Genomic DNA, 15,774 nt, shown 5'->3' with positions numbered 1-15,774 from the left:
TATCCTGTGATTGAAAATATTGACTCTGTAGGTAAAAAAAGGAGAAGATATGCACCTTTAGATTTGAATAAAATTAAGGATTTGAAAAAAGGTTGTACCCTTTATGGGGCTACATCAGCTTATGTCAAAATGTTACTAGATGGTTTGTCTTATGAAGTCCTAACCCCGAATGATTGGAAATCCATAGCAAGGACATGTCTGGAACCTGGAGAAAATTTATTATGGCTTGCGGAATTTCATGAATTATGTAAAATTCAAGTCAGATGCAATTTGGAAATAGGAGTTAACACACAATTCACTTTTGAGCACTTAGCTGGTGAAGGTCAGTATGGAGAGAATTCGGAACAGATTAATTATACCATGACAATATATGAACAAATTGCTAAGGCTGCAATAAAAGCTTGGGGTGTCCTTCCTGGACAGAAAGATCGTGGAGAGGCTTTCACTAAAATACAGCAAGGTCCCAATGAACCTTTTGCAGATTTTGTGGGACGTTTGCAAACTGCTGTCAAAAGAACTATTGGAGAAAATTCAGCTACAGAAATAATGACCAGACATCTGGCTAAGGAAAATGCCAATGAGATTTGCAAAAGAATTATATGGGGATTAGACAAAGATGCTCCTTTAGAGGAGATCATAAGACGCTGTGCTACAGTGAGAACAAATGCTTTTTACACCTGGACAATGATGAATGTGGAAAGGCAGGGTCCCTCCTGGCAAGGGACTTCTAGAGAAACTCGGTGATGTTTTCAATGTGGAAAAATTGGGCATCTAAGAGCTCAGTGTAGATATGGAGATACAGTGAGAAGACAGGGTGAGAGAAGACCTAAAACCCCATGTCCAAAATGCAATAGAGGACTCCATTGGGCATCAGAGTGTAGAATAATTCAGGGAAATGGGATGAGGGGCCCAGGTCCAGGGCCCCAGGCAAAAAAGACTTGGGGCATGATGGCAGCTGATGTTACACCCAAAGAACCTTTAGAAGGCCAGGACTCTGATTTAATCAACCAGCAGAAAAGCAATCACATGGCAGAAAGGGATTATCTGATAAGTGAGCCAAAAGGCAATCAGATTGCAAAAATGGATTACACTTGGGGAGAATACAGGCCTTTTAAACCAACAGGGCTGTGTCCAGTGCAAACAACTCCAATGTAATTGCCAGATGATGTGAAGAGATTTAAAAAATGGTAAATAGAAGGAGACCAGATAGGTTAACTGCCTGGGGGAGAGGGTTTGCTTGTATTTCTTCAGCAGGAGAAGGAATCAGATGGGTGCCAACAAGTCATATTCGCCTTGTCCATCAGAGAGAGACAGAAAAAGAGAAAGACCTCAAAATAAAGGAGAAGATCTAAGAAACATCTTACACCGAAAGAGCATGGCTAATAAAAAGACTGTTAAAGAACTTTAAAACCAGCAGGAATCATTGGACTTCCTCACACAAGATGAGACTAATGGACAATGGACTTATGGACATTTATAAATTTTCAATTTATGATTATTTGATTATGTTATATACTTCTAGCATGTGTTATGTTACTATGTTACTATGTGCTTATGTAATTTATGTAATTATCTGTAATGCCTCCCATATTGATGGATTTATGTTTCAAGGTCATGACTATCCTATGTTCTAAATCAAAAGAAAGGGGGAGATGTTAGGATTACTAGGTGAGAACTCTGGTTGTCTGGACAGTGACAAGGTGAGAATTCAGGTTGTCTGGACAATTACAAGGTGAGAACTCAGGTTGACTTGATAGAAGGAGCAAGCTCATTGGCTGAAGTGGTTCTTCCCAGAAGACCTTGCATTATCTCATGCCCATTCTCTGGGAGGATAAAAGAGGACAGCACTCCAGGAAGAGGAGAAGACTCTGCATTGCATCAGGCTTGACGGGGCTCTCTGCAGGAAGGGAAGTCACTTCTCTGGACAAGAGTTAACAGCAACTGCCTGGAGACAATGGTTCGTTACAGGAAGAAGAATCTGTCGGAGAGATTTGAGTAGAAGACACAGCAGATCTCTTCCCAGAGAGTGATCCGGCAGCTTCTAGAGACGATAGCTCGCTACACCCTCCCTCCTCATTCTCACATCCTGACTTCAAGTCCCCGCTAAAATCCCACCTGACACAGGAATTCTTTCCCAATGACCCTTCATTCTAGTGCCTTCCTTCTATTGATTGTTTCCAATTCACCTTGCCTATAGCTTCTTTGTACACAGTTGTTCACATGCTGTCTCCACCTCGGAGCTCCTTCAGAGCAGAGATTGTCTTTCTTTGCCTTTGCTTCCCCGTGCTTAGCACAGAGCTTAGCATGCAGTAGGCACTTATTATTTCCTATTAGATGATTCATAAAATATCAGTTTGTACTTTAGCAACATAGAAAGACAAGGGTAAACTCTAGGACATGATGAAATACTGAAACCGTGTTTGTAAACATTTTCCATCAATTCAGAAAACTGTTAATGTTGAAATTAAGTTTTAACAATGTATGAAGACCATGCATATACCAGACCTTTAAGAACTGTTCATATTGCTGTTTAATGGTATTCAGTCTCTGGCTCTGAATCTTTCTGCCTTTTTGAAACATCTTTAGTTGTTGTTGAATTATATTCTAAAAACAAAAATAAGATAGTCACGATCTTACAAAATGGAAATTATGGCTAAAAAATTCAACATTAAATTCAATAATTGAATAGTGGCAAATTCATTATCACCATAACCTAATATTCTATTTCCCCATCAGTATAAAAAAATTCTTAAAACATATCAAAAGGAAAAGGTCACACCTAATTTAGCTAGATGGAAAGATTAGGTATGAATGTTATCTTAACCCCTGAATAGCAAAAAAGACAAGAATCCCCCTCCATCCAAATCTATTCCTCTCCTTTATTTTTATCTGAATTGAGAATGACTTAGAAGTTGCAAACCTGGGAGACTATGATAGTGGTGCCCTCAACAGAAAAAGGGAAGTAAGAAAGAGAGGAAGATTTGAGAGTAACGATGAGTTCTTCATTAAGGTCTTTCCCATAGTTTTAATGAATAATAACAGTTCCATATTCAGATTGCACAGTTTGTTGTTTACCCCTCTTTGTGTATTTACTATGCGTTGTTTCTGTAAAAATCATATACCTTTCATACTAGGCTATAAATCTCATTAATGTAGGGATCATGTTATGTCTAAATTTTCTCTTTCCAGCACACAGTGGGTGCTCAATAAAGGTATAGAAATAGTAGGTAGTATTTATAAAGCACTTATGATTTGCAAAGTGCTTTTCTAATAATATCTTGTGTTAACCTTAATATCCCAGAGACGGAGATACTATTATATTCTCATTTTACACATGAGGACCTCTGTTAGACAGAATTTAATTGACTCCCCCAGGGTCACATAGCAATTAAATGGCAGAGGCCACATTTGGACTCAGGAGAACCTGGTTCAAAGCAGTATCCACTGTACCACCTCACTGCCTCTAGTATGCAGGCATACATATATGAACATTTGTTCCTGTAAGCATACAACGAAAGCCAAAACCGAGTGATAGGCTTACTATTAATTGCTGACAGTTATTATGTGGTAAAACCTAGTTTAGAAGAGAGCTTCAAGATATAGAGGACATGAAATGAGCTGATTTGTGAGAACTGGTCAGCAGTATGGTATAAACAATCATGAATCAGGTATAACAATCACATCTGATCAAAGGACATGAACAATTTTCAGATGACAAAATTTAAGCCATTTGTATTCGTAGAAAAATGTTCTAAATCATTATTGATTAGAAAAATGCTCATGAAAACAACTCTGAGGTCCCACCTCACACCTCTCAGATTGGCTGAGATGGCAGGGAAAGATGATAAATCTTGGGGGGGATGTGGGAAACCTGGGACATTATTGTTGGTGGAATGATCCAATGATTCTGGGGTGCAATCTGGCACGATGCCCAAAGGGCTCTCAAAGTGTGCCTACTCTTGGACCCAGAAGTACCACTACGGATATTGAGTCTGCATCCAAGGATGTTGTAAAGGAGCACAAAGGTCCCACGTGGGCCAAAATGTTTATAGCAACTCTTTGCGTGGCAAGAAAGCATTGGAACGTGCTTAGATGCCCATCATGGGAATAAGGCCTTGAATGGCTGAATAAGCTGTGGTACATGCAGGCAATGGAATATTATTGTTCTATATAAACGATGGTGATCAAGCTCATTTTAGGAGGGCTAGAAGGATTTACACGACCTGATGCTGGGAGAAACAAGCAGAACCCGTAAATCACTGTACACAATAACAGCAAAAATGTGCGATGATCAACTAGGAAAGACTTGGTTCTTCTCCCTGGTTCAGTGATCCAAAGTAATCCCGATAGACTTTGGACAGAAAATGTTGTCTGCACCAGAAAAAGAACTGAGGAGACTGATGGTCAATCAGCACATGCTACATTTGCTTTTTTTTTCTTCCCCATGGTTTTTCCCTTTGGTTTTGATTTTTCTCTCACAACATGATTCATAAAGCAATGCGTATTAAAATAAATTAATTAAAAATAATAATCAGACCTGAATTGTTTGTTCTAGCCCTGGAGATGTTTGAGCATGTGGCTGGTCCTAACCTGTAGTCTCCAAACCACTTTAGCCAGCCCCTCTGCTCATGGTTCCCAACACAAACCACTCTCCCACCTGCTACAGCAGCTTGGTTCACAAAGTTCCTTTTGCCGACAAGTCCCTCTCCTTCCCCTTCCAACCAGCCAGATGCTTCTCATCCTTGCCTTCTTACAAATTCGATCTCGTGAATCCCTCCTTCTGCCTTTCTCTCTTATTTCTTCCCTATGTACAGAGCGTCTCTTCTCATGAAATTATAAACTCCCAAGAGAAGAATTTTGGCTTCTTTATAAACAAGGTAGGGCAGGAGACAGAGCAGACAAAATCTGGAAGACCTGGCTCTGAAGCCTGCATCAGACACTTACTAGTTATAGCACCCTGGGCAAATCACTCGATCCCTCCCACACTCATCTGAAAATGGGGGTCATAATAGCACCTGTCTCACCAATTCGAGAGCATCAAATGAGATGAAACTTCAAATGTTCTGCAAAAAAGTGCTATATTAACATTTGTATCTCTCCACAGCAAATGCACATTATAAATGCTACATATTTGCTAAATTGCTGATATATTTATTGATCATATGAGTTGTTGGAATGTTTAGCTACAGTATGCCTGTTATTTCAACATAAATGAATTATACAGAAAAATACACAGTAGCTAAAAGTGCCAATTCAACAAATATTTATGCATTTGCAAGACTGTGTCATGTGCTATGGGAAATACAATCAAGTCTGTTATTCTAAAAGAAAAACCTTATCATTCTTAACATGAAATCACAAATTATCAGAGATGGGCAACCTAAAGTAACTGGGCCCTAACTGATCAATGTGGAACTTCAAATACAAGGCATGCTTAGTTAACTCGTAGGCGATCCATAAGAAAACAATGGTAACCTAAGTAACCGAAGCGCTGGGAGAACAGACTTGGCATAACTGTGGAGGCATCGGTCCTGAAAGCAAGCAATTTTTTTCTATCAGTCCAAATGAGGCACCAGGATATAATGGAAGGTTCAAAATCCTACATTTAAAATCCTGCAAGTAAAACTACTCCAGAGCCACTTCTAATTACACTATCCTGCACAAGTAATTTTTAAATAACAGTTATAGAAGTACTTTGGCGATTTAAGAATCACAAAGAAAATCTAAAATATTTCATCACGTAAGTTGTGATTTATCACATAAGTTGTGATTACTAAGTTACTAAACTTAGCTCCACAGTTCAAGTACTCTCTCTCTTTTTTAAGAAGAGGGAAGGAAGCCATGATAAAATGAACAAGAAACATGCAAAAGAAAGAGCACTGAGTTAAAATTTTGGCTCTGACAATTCTTTATTTCATGGCCATAAGCGATTCATTAAAATTTCCTGAGCTTTAGTTCCCTTATCTATAAAATGGGGGAATATTTGTATCAGGTTGCTATTAGGAAAATGAAACAATAAAGTAGAAGAAAACTGGCTTTTCTGGTCCATGCCGAGTTTGATCTCTGAGGTGTAACAGCTAACAAGACCACAAAACAGAGCAAGCTATGGACAAGAGCAGCTTATTCCACCTCACAGAATTATTACCAGGCAGTTATCTGCATTTTCTACACTTAGATCTAGCATATCAACTCTCAAGTATGCCAAGCATGATACCAACAGCTAATTTTGCTTCCTCTTCCTTAGTTTTCTTAACATCCAGATGCCACTGCTGAAACAGTGTCAGGAACTGCTGAGAATATTCCTGGTTGAGTTTCTGCCTGTCAAAAGAATTTTGAACACCATCATTAGCATTGCTAAAATTAAATTAATCAATTTCCTCAATTAACTGAACAATTTACATAACTGATAAAGTGTTTTATCATAAAGGGAGGGTGATCCTGAGGTGTTACCCAGAAGAGAAAATTCTACCAAATGAAATCAAACTTTAAAACACACAGCAATGGCCTATCTGCCATCACAGCATCAACCTTTCTAGATTCAGAGACACTGCCAGAAGAGGGTCACCAGATAGCGACTTTTTCTGTTACCTTAACAAGTCATTAGGACAAAGTACTAGGGCATGGAGCGGTTACAATCTGCACCAGTAGAACACCTACTCATATGGATGACATCTTAGATCCTTGAAATAGAAGTAATTAATGTAACATAAAAAGGGTAGGACATTCATACTATAATAAGCTTTTTGATGGAAGTTGGTAAATACAAGTTTGTTTGGTTTTTTGAAACTGAGTCATTTTTATCACTTTGGGTTACGGTCATAGAGAAGAGTGACCAGGATTTCTAGGATGTCACAAGAACATCATTCACTGAAGAAATGTTCTGGGCTACATTTCCCATTTCTTTGTTCCTTTCTAGGAGCATCACATCACCAGGCCAAGACTCTTAAGGGCAGACAGTTTGCTGACAGGTGGGGTAGGGGTGTTAAACAGCAAAGCTGGCGAAGTAGAGGTGAGCAGTGCCACGAAAGGAAAGCTACAGGCTAAAGTTGCAAGAAGGCAGAACGCACAGCACATGGAATGAGATAGCCATGGCACTCCTGAACTCAGGAGTATCTGAGTTCTGATAGCTGAGCCCAAAGATTCTCTTAGTCCATGCAGCAGGTAGCAGTGGACCGTATCCTTTTGCCAGTGGATTTTAAGTTCAGAAATAACTGAATTATTATAGCTAAAATAAATTATTGTCTCTCTCTGGAATGTGTAGGGAATTGCTTTCATTTATCCACAGAGACAGAGAATATTCCATTGCTTGCTTTTCTTATACTGCTTTTCTCCGGATTAAATGCTTTCCTGTGACTCTCAAAAGTCTCTCAAAATAGAAATAAAATTAATAGAAAATGTGGAGTAGGAATCTGATTTGCAAAATGGTTAACAACTACAGAGATAGGAGTCCCTGTGTTAGGGCAACAATCCTCAGTTTTCTGCTGGCTGACTTTATACAGTTTTTCTCTGTAAAAAAAACAAATTTTATTTGTTGCCTTTTGCTCTTGAAAAAAGGTGGAATTTTTTATCACGAATACAGAAAATATGTTTTTCCAATTGGAAGAAGTGGAAGGGGGATAATATAGATTTTTTTGTGAACTGAAAAAAAAATTAAATTGAGATATACTTGTTTGGGAAAAACACATTTTTGTTCTTCCAAATTAAGTGCCTCTAAAAAAATCATGGAAACAAAAAATACAAAGAAAAATTAATTTTAGTTCACAATAGGTTTTTGTTATCTATTTTATACTTTAAATGGGTTCATTTTAAAATGTGAACATGATTTATGACATCATTAAGATAGATAAGATTTCAGCATATATTTAATTTCACTTTTTTTCTCCTTTCACACTACACAGATTTCATTCAATGGTTGATCCAACAAAGTTCATAAAATAATTTATAAACTCATAAGTACACAAAAATAACAAATGTTTTTCTAATAAAAACAAATTTGTTTTTCAAAAAGCTTTTTTTTATTTTTTAAAAAGCAGATGAGGTAATCTATCTGAAAAAAAAAATTTTCAGCTTAATGAATTAAAAGGGTTTTATGGAAGAGGGAAAATTTTAACTGGAACATAAGAGGTGGGAAAGAAAGAGGTCAATAGGCATAAAATTTGGGAGGAAAAGGGGCACTCTAGATGTACAGAATGTGTAAATAAAAGAGATTGGAAAGATAACTTGTTTGGCTCAGTTTCCTCAACTGTAAAATACGAATAACAGCCCTACCTTGCAGAAATATTGCGCGAACAAAATTAGGAAGTATATGTGAGGTGCTTACAAACAGAAATTTTTATTCTTTTTCTATTCCCTCTGACTTTTTCTACATTCTCATTTTTTAACAGGACAATCAAAATAAGAATCTGTAGCCTGATGGAGAAATTAGAATTGGTAGTTCTGCACAAAAAAAAAAAAAAAAAAAAAAAAAAAAAAAAAAAAAAAAAAAAAAAACTTGAAACCAAACGAAACGAATAGCTCTCCCAAAGTAGAAAATACAGAAAGAAAAGACCTAAAAACAAAGTCTTTAACAACAGACAGAAAGATAAGAGTCACTGAAGGGAATGATAAAATTTCAGATTAAGCCTCTCAGAAGTCTAGCAAGTGGAGTTAAACTCAAACAGAAAGAAGGGCCACCAATGTATACATAAAGGTCCCAGTGAGCCACATAGTGAATGAGTTCTAAAATGTAATGCTATCCACTTTTTTGTATTTTCACTTATTTTGCTCAAAATTTCCAATGACATTCTAATCTGGTTCAAAGCCCCCTCAGAACTCAGTAGGTTCAGGGATCATATCTCTGGCCCCTCTGCTTTAGAGCAGATCTGGCAAGCAGTCACCTACTCAGGGCTCACTCAGAAAAATTGAAGGGGCCATCAGAGACAAGAGAAAAACTATTGGGATGTGATCAAAGAACGAGGGTCAGGAGGAAAGTATTTCACAGCATGAGAGGGAAAAACACTGATCTTGGGGATGAAGTGACTTTCCCTGAGGACTTAGAAGATGGACAAGGGGATAGTAAAATCTCTTCTCATACTAAAGGACAAACACTTGAAGATGTTTTTCATGTAATACACCAAAAATCTCAAAATGAAAATACTTTTTCAAGGTACATTTGGCATTCAAGTTGAAAAAAAGATATTAAGAAAAATAAATCCTTACCTTTGTTTTTCATATGTTTTCGCTCAGTTTTCTGATTACTTTCTTTAAGAAAAGCCTCAGTATACATTTCCAATCTTTCCCTCTTTGCAAGAAGAACTTGGTTAATACCATCTATAATAAAATATTCATCAAAATTTCATTTTGAGAAGCTTACATAGTGACAATATAATTTAAAAAATGACTTGCATTCAGTTCATTGATACTATCAAGTCTTGTTATATTTAAATTTAAAATATAAATTTATCAACAATTGCAAAAAAGTGGCTCTTTCTCTAATGGGTAACCTTATTTTCTAAGAGAAATGCTTCCAGGTAGACTATAGATATTCTTTAAATAATAACATAAAACCCAGTGGTTCCAACCTCAGATTACATAATTTATCTCTCCTTTTTTTGAATAAGTTTAAATAAAGGGTAATTTATTCTTTCTTTCCTAGATTACATGTGTATATACATGTGTGTATATAAAAGATTTTTAAGGATGAAGTCTCAGCCTTTCATGGTTTTTAAGTCATAAATTTGATGACATTTTCTAGTCAAGATACAAAATATCAATTAATTTAGAGGACCTCTGGAAAATGAAAGCATACATATCTCCTTTAACTTGTTTAGAGTATGTTGCAATGGAAAAAAGTGATGGATCTGGAATCAAAGGATCTGGGTTCCAACGCTAAGTCTGCCATTGTCCCATGAGCTGGGACAAGTCACAACTTTCAATGGTGTCCCTTTGCTCTCTCTGTGGGGGGGGAGGAGCTGACAGCAGCATGTATGTTGCATTTTAGAGGTGGCTAAGGGCTTTACCAATATCCCCTCCTTTTATCATCACAAGAGCCCAGAGAGACTGTGCTTTCATTGTCTACATTATGCAGATGATTCATTGGAGGCAAACAGAGAAACCCAGGAAGTCTCCTGGCTCCAGGACCCGTTCCCTACTTCAGGGTGCCACCTAGCAGAGATGCCCTAACGTGGCTTCTGGGTCACTTCTAGGCCAAGATCAACGATTCCTGTCATTTGGGGGGACACAAAATGCCCGCTGAGAGAATAAAGGCTTCCTTTTTCTCTTTGCATGCCCAGTTCCCAGTACTGTGTCTGGAACATAGCAGACATTTAATTAATTCTTTCTGAATTCAGGCTGGATCTCCCCAGTTCTTTTTCCAATGTGAATATCAAAATGCATGCCCACTAAGTGCTCCCCTGCAGCACAGCTATTATCGGCTCTCCCCATTAGAAATGAGCAAACGACAATGAGGAAGATGCATCTCCAAAACCAAACGCACGTGAAACACACATAAGGAAGGACCAGAGCCCCTCCCAGAGACTAGCAATCCTAGAATTGGACTGTTTTCTCCAACTTTTCCAAGCACAGGCTTTATACAAAAGAATGTCTTTTAGTAGAATGGAATCTTCCAACGTACCTCCAAAAGTTTCCAACATGCTCTGTATTTCCCTCCTAAAAAGGAACAATTGAGTTATACATTGAAAAGAATATTTTTTCATAGTGCATTTTCTATTTGCATCAAAGTAGTCTTCTATTAAAATATTTAACTAAAAAACCTGCCAAGTATGAGCTTAGAAGGATATCTTTTAATATCATAAAAGCATCTAAAACCAAAGGCATGTGCCATATGTAATGACCATACAGTAGGTATAAAATATAATTTTATATATATATATATATATATATATATATATATATATGTATATATATGTAAAATTGTGTATATATAAATACACATATATATGTTCTTGTATTTCTTCATCATCATCATCTTTGTATTCTTACTTCTTCCCTTCCTTACATCATACATATGTATGTATGTATGTATGTAAAGTGAGGATGCCCTCTCTCTCATACTGTTAGTTGATAATATTCAACAATTAAGACAAAAGAAAAAAATAAATGCATAAAAGTGCATAATAACAATTCTGTTTTGGCTGATATGCTACACTTGGGAAATATTAGGGAATCAAGAAATAAACTAATTAAAGTTAATGTAAAATAAACACGTAGGAAATGAAATAGATAAACCCTCAATATACAAAATGATACCTAGAAAATAAAGCCACTTCTTTAGTAACAAATAATAACAAAATCAAATTAAAAAATGAAACAAAACAGAAAAAAAAATCTCCATCCAAATAACTACCAAAGGTAGTTATTGGGTAGGAAGATGCATTCTTAACCAAATAAGGGATTAGGCTTTATTAACAGAACTCATTACAGGAAACTGAAAAGCTCAAAGACGACAAAACTGATGTACCCAGATAGGAAGGGAAGCAGTGGTGTGGGAAAAACAATCTTTATCCAATTTCTCTGATAAGGCTTTGGTATCTGAGACACATTAACAGTGAACAGATGTGTGCATGTATATGAGTGACTAGTACCTGTTCCCTAACAGATCCACAGTGAAAGGATAGGAACGAACTGTTCTTACAGGAAGAACTGCAGAGCATTCACAACTAAGTCCCGATTGAGAAGAGACGTGCAATCCAAAACGACCTCATGTCCTGTGGATTGGCAAGAGGCCCACCAAATGGCAATACTCGATTCGAGAGCCGTTATGGGACGTTAGGTGCACCGATGCACTGCAGTGGAGCAGGGAACTGGCACAAGAATTCTGGAAAGCAATTTGGAATTATGCACAGAAAGTGATCAAAATGACCGTACCCTTTGACCTAAGGTGAAATGGTTCCATTACTGAGCTTATACGTAACAGAACATATGAATAAGAAGAAAGTCTCCATAACCACCAATATATTTGTAGCAGCACTACTTGTGATAACCCCCAATTGCAATACAAGTATTTGCCCAGTGACTAGGGAAGGAAGAAATGATGAATTAGTACATGGGGAGAAGTACGGAAAGATGTACACGAATTGAGGCCAAGTAAAGCAAAAAAAGCCAAGAAAACAAACTATAAAACGGTAACAATATAAATGAACCCCCCCCCACACACACACACACAAAAGTCCAAAGTGAATGTGGCAACTTTCAAGCATGATCTGAGAGTCACATGGCTACACATGCTGCCTTTGTACAGGAGTCCACAATTGTGGCGCATTATACGTCATTTCCAAAATAGTCATCAATTGTGCTCCTTTTCCCTCTTCCTTTTTAAACATTATTTCTGTGGAGATTAGGGAGATCTTTAAAATAATTGTCACATGAATGGCTTTCTAGGCGGGGGAGTCAATCATACCGGAGAAATTATGATATAAAAAACAAAATATATCACTAAAAACTAATTTTTAAAAATTAACTGAAAGAAACAAACTGTTTTAATCATATTACCTCACACCTTCTTCAACTGCTCCACCAGTAGTGACTGTAGCAGATCTTTTTACCCCATGCTTTTCAATGACTGCAGTGTCTCCTAGAAATAGGACAAAGAACATCTGAATCTCAGTTTGCTGCTAGGGAAGATTCTCATGAAGTAGTATTTGTCATCTTTTGACCTTTTAAGCCATGGGACAGTAAAGCCTTTCCAAACCACGTTTTGTTTTCACAAGTGCGGGCATACAGTTGCGGCGGGTGGTAACTGGGGGCCCAAAGGCTGCGCCGCTGGTGAGCCAGTTCCGACGGCTGCTGCCAAAATGGAAAAGCTTTAATGTGTACGCCCAGTAACTGTGTGTGGCTGGAGGAGCACTAGATCTAGCTAGTTCTAGCGAGGCGCCTTTCTAAAGTGGCTAAAGGATGTTGAGATTTCAGTCCTGGTGACTCAAAAAGGTCACCTGGTAATGAAGGCAGGGAGTGGACGTAGCCGGTATCAGCTTAAAGAGACCAAGGAAACCCAAACCTCTCAAAGCTCAGGACTTCCACCCATCTATCAAACCTGACTCATCGTAGAGAATCAGAGCGCTTAAAGGCCATAACAACAGCCCACACACATTACATGGGTAACAGGCACATGAGCTAAAGGCACATTTTGGGGGAGAATATAAACTATCCATTTACATTTGATGCATTATAAGATATACAATTCCAGTGCATTTCGTGAAACTAAGAGTAGCACATAAAAAAAAAAAAAAAAAGAAAAAGAGTAGCACACATCACTGTTACCAAGGTGCAAGTTTCTTATACCTTCCTCAGCATCTTCTTGAGAATCACTCAGATCTTTTCATCTTCCTTGTCAAAGTCATTAGCTTGCCTCACTTGAGCTTTCCTTGCTAGTTTCCCAGATTTCCCGGCATGTTTTCCTTTAGGCAATTTCTTACTGTAATAAATAAAATATTTTAAACACTACTTTTAAATCCAAAGATTAAATCTGACAAAGACTTAAGATATGTATATCTAACATATCTAGGAAAGATGTGAGCACAAGTAAGGAATAAACAGACCATCAACAAATGCTAACTTCTAACTATAGACAAGTTAGGTATTAAATGTCAAGTATAAATTCAAAGCACAAAACGATCCCTGCTTTTAAAGAACTTGCATTCTGCTGGAGACATGGATATACACTGACACATAAAGAATATATGCAGAAAGAAGTCCAAATAATTATGAAGGCCATTTCCTTTGTGTCTTGTTAAATCCGTAACTTCCTTCAAGATATAGCAAAAGACCACCTTTCACATAAAACTTTTACTAATTCCCACAACTGCTGGTATTATTTCCATATAATTTTTCCATGTTAACTATCATGCAAAAGGAAAAAAAACACATAAAAAGTAAGAAAATAAAGTAAAAAAAAAGTCTGTTTCAGTCCACACTCAGAGTTCAATTCTGTGTCTGGAGGTGGACAGCATTTTTCACCATGAATCCTTTGGAAATGTCTTGATCAGAGTAAGTATTTGATAGCTAATCATCCTTACAGAGTTGCTGTTACTGTGTTCAATGTTTTCCTGGTTCTGCTCATTCACTTCACATCAGTTCATAGAAGACATACCAGGTTTTTCTGCAGCCATTCTCTTCATTATTTCTCAGCACAACAGTATTCCAACACAATCATATACCACAATTTGTTCAACCATTCCCCATGCCGTTTCCAAAACTTTGCCATCACAGAAAGAACTAATATAAACATTTTTGTACATCTAGAGTTCGTTCCTTTGCCTTTTTTCTCTGATCTCTTTGGGAGGTAGACCTGGTAGTAGCACTGCTAGGTCAAAGGGTATGCACAGTTTTTATAGCCCTTTTCTTGTAATTCCAAGTTTTCTCCAAAATGGTTGGACTAGTTTACAACTCCACCATCAGTGCATTAGAGTGATAATCATTTCCTGATGAATCCCAGCAATGTCATTCACTTTAATCTCAGCCCAACTAATTCCCTCCCCTGATATTTTACTTATGTAATTAATTCATTTATTTATTTAGTTAATTCTGGTAGCAAGGGTTTTGACAATCCTGACAAGGTCTATGGGTTATGCCACTAACAATATATAAACTTTGCTAAAACTTAATTTCACTCTGCCTTGTTTCCCCATCTGTAAAATTGGAATAATAGCATCTATCTTAAATATTTAATATGGTTGTTGGTTGAATCCATTAAGGAAAAGTTTTTTTTTTTTTTTTACAAAAAAGCCAAGTGCATACCACAAATAAAATGTTTAAAAGCAACTCCCAACTATTTCAGTAAGTATTATGGAAAATATTGGCTTTCATAGGCAAGGGGAAATACAATAGTGCCTTCTCAGCCCCTCATCCTTCTTGGCTTCTCTGCAGCCTATAACTTCATTGATCACCTTCTCATTGATTCTTTTTTCTAGGTTTTTGGGACATTCCTCTGCCCTCGTTCTCCTCCCACCTACCAGCCTTCTCTTTCCTGGGATGCTTTGTTGGACATTCATCCACGTTATGACTACCCACGGGTGTTCCTCAGGACTCTGTTCTGGGGCCGATATAAAATCCTCCACTTGGCATTCAAAGCCTTTTATGCCCTGGCCTACCTCTCCCTGGTCTTCTTACACCTTACTCACCTTCCCCTCATACTTTGCAATGCAGTAAATACCCTTTTGCATGCATTGTCTCCACTTGCCATTTCTCCTCCCTCATTTCTCCCTTCTGGTTTTCTTCAAATCTCAGATTAAGTCCTGCCTTTTACAGAAAGTCTTTCCCATTCCATCTTAAATCGAATGCCCTTCCTCTGCTGATTATTTCCTAGTTATCCTATATAGCTTTTTTGTACTTAGAGATGTGGGCATATCTCTGGACAGAGACTGCCTTTTGTGTTTCTTTGTATCCTCAGAATTTAGACTAGTGCCTTGCACATAGAAAACACTAAATAAATGGTTTTAGGCTAAGTATCATTCATTACTAAAGTCCTGCACCAAAGCCTCACTGTAGTATAATGTGACTCTGGGCTTAGAGACAAAATAAAGAAAACAAGGGAATAAGCACAAAGATAAAAAAATGATATAAGTTAGAATGCTTTTAATTCAACTAAAAATTAACTGAAACAACTTCACTAAAGAAGCACAATGGAAAAGAAACCAACAAGTACATCAGGTTTTCCAAATATTGCTAACAAAACCTAGCAAAAGATGATAGAAGAAATTCTAATCAAATTGCAAATTGTATAAAATATGTATGAATCAACCTACAAAGACACACTCAGGATTTAGAGAAACAAAAATA

General features: G+C 37.2%; 1 pseudogene; it reads right to left on the bottom strand.

Moving 5' to 3' along the window:
- Positions 1-2,397: 2,397 nt before the first annotated feature.
- LOC141549087 (synaptonemal complex protein 3-like) lies at positions 2,398-15,127 on the bottom strand (annotated as a pseudogene).
- Positions 15,128-15,774: the final 647 nt, after the last annotated feature.

The sequence above is a fragment of the Sminthopsis crassicaudata genome, chromosome X (assembly GCF_048593235.1).
Source record: "Sminthopsis crassicaudata isolate SCR6 chromosome X, ASM4859323v1, whole genome shotgun sequence".
Classification (NCBI taxonomy): Eukaryota; Metazoa; Chordata; class Mammalia; order Dasyuromorphia; family Dasyuridae; genus Sminthopsis; species Sminthopsis crassicaudata.
Note: the sequence above shows the minus strand (reverse complement) of the source record. Positions and strands in the feature narration are given on the sequence as shown.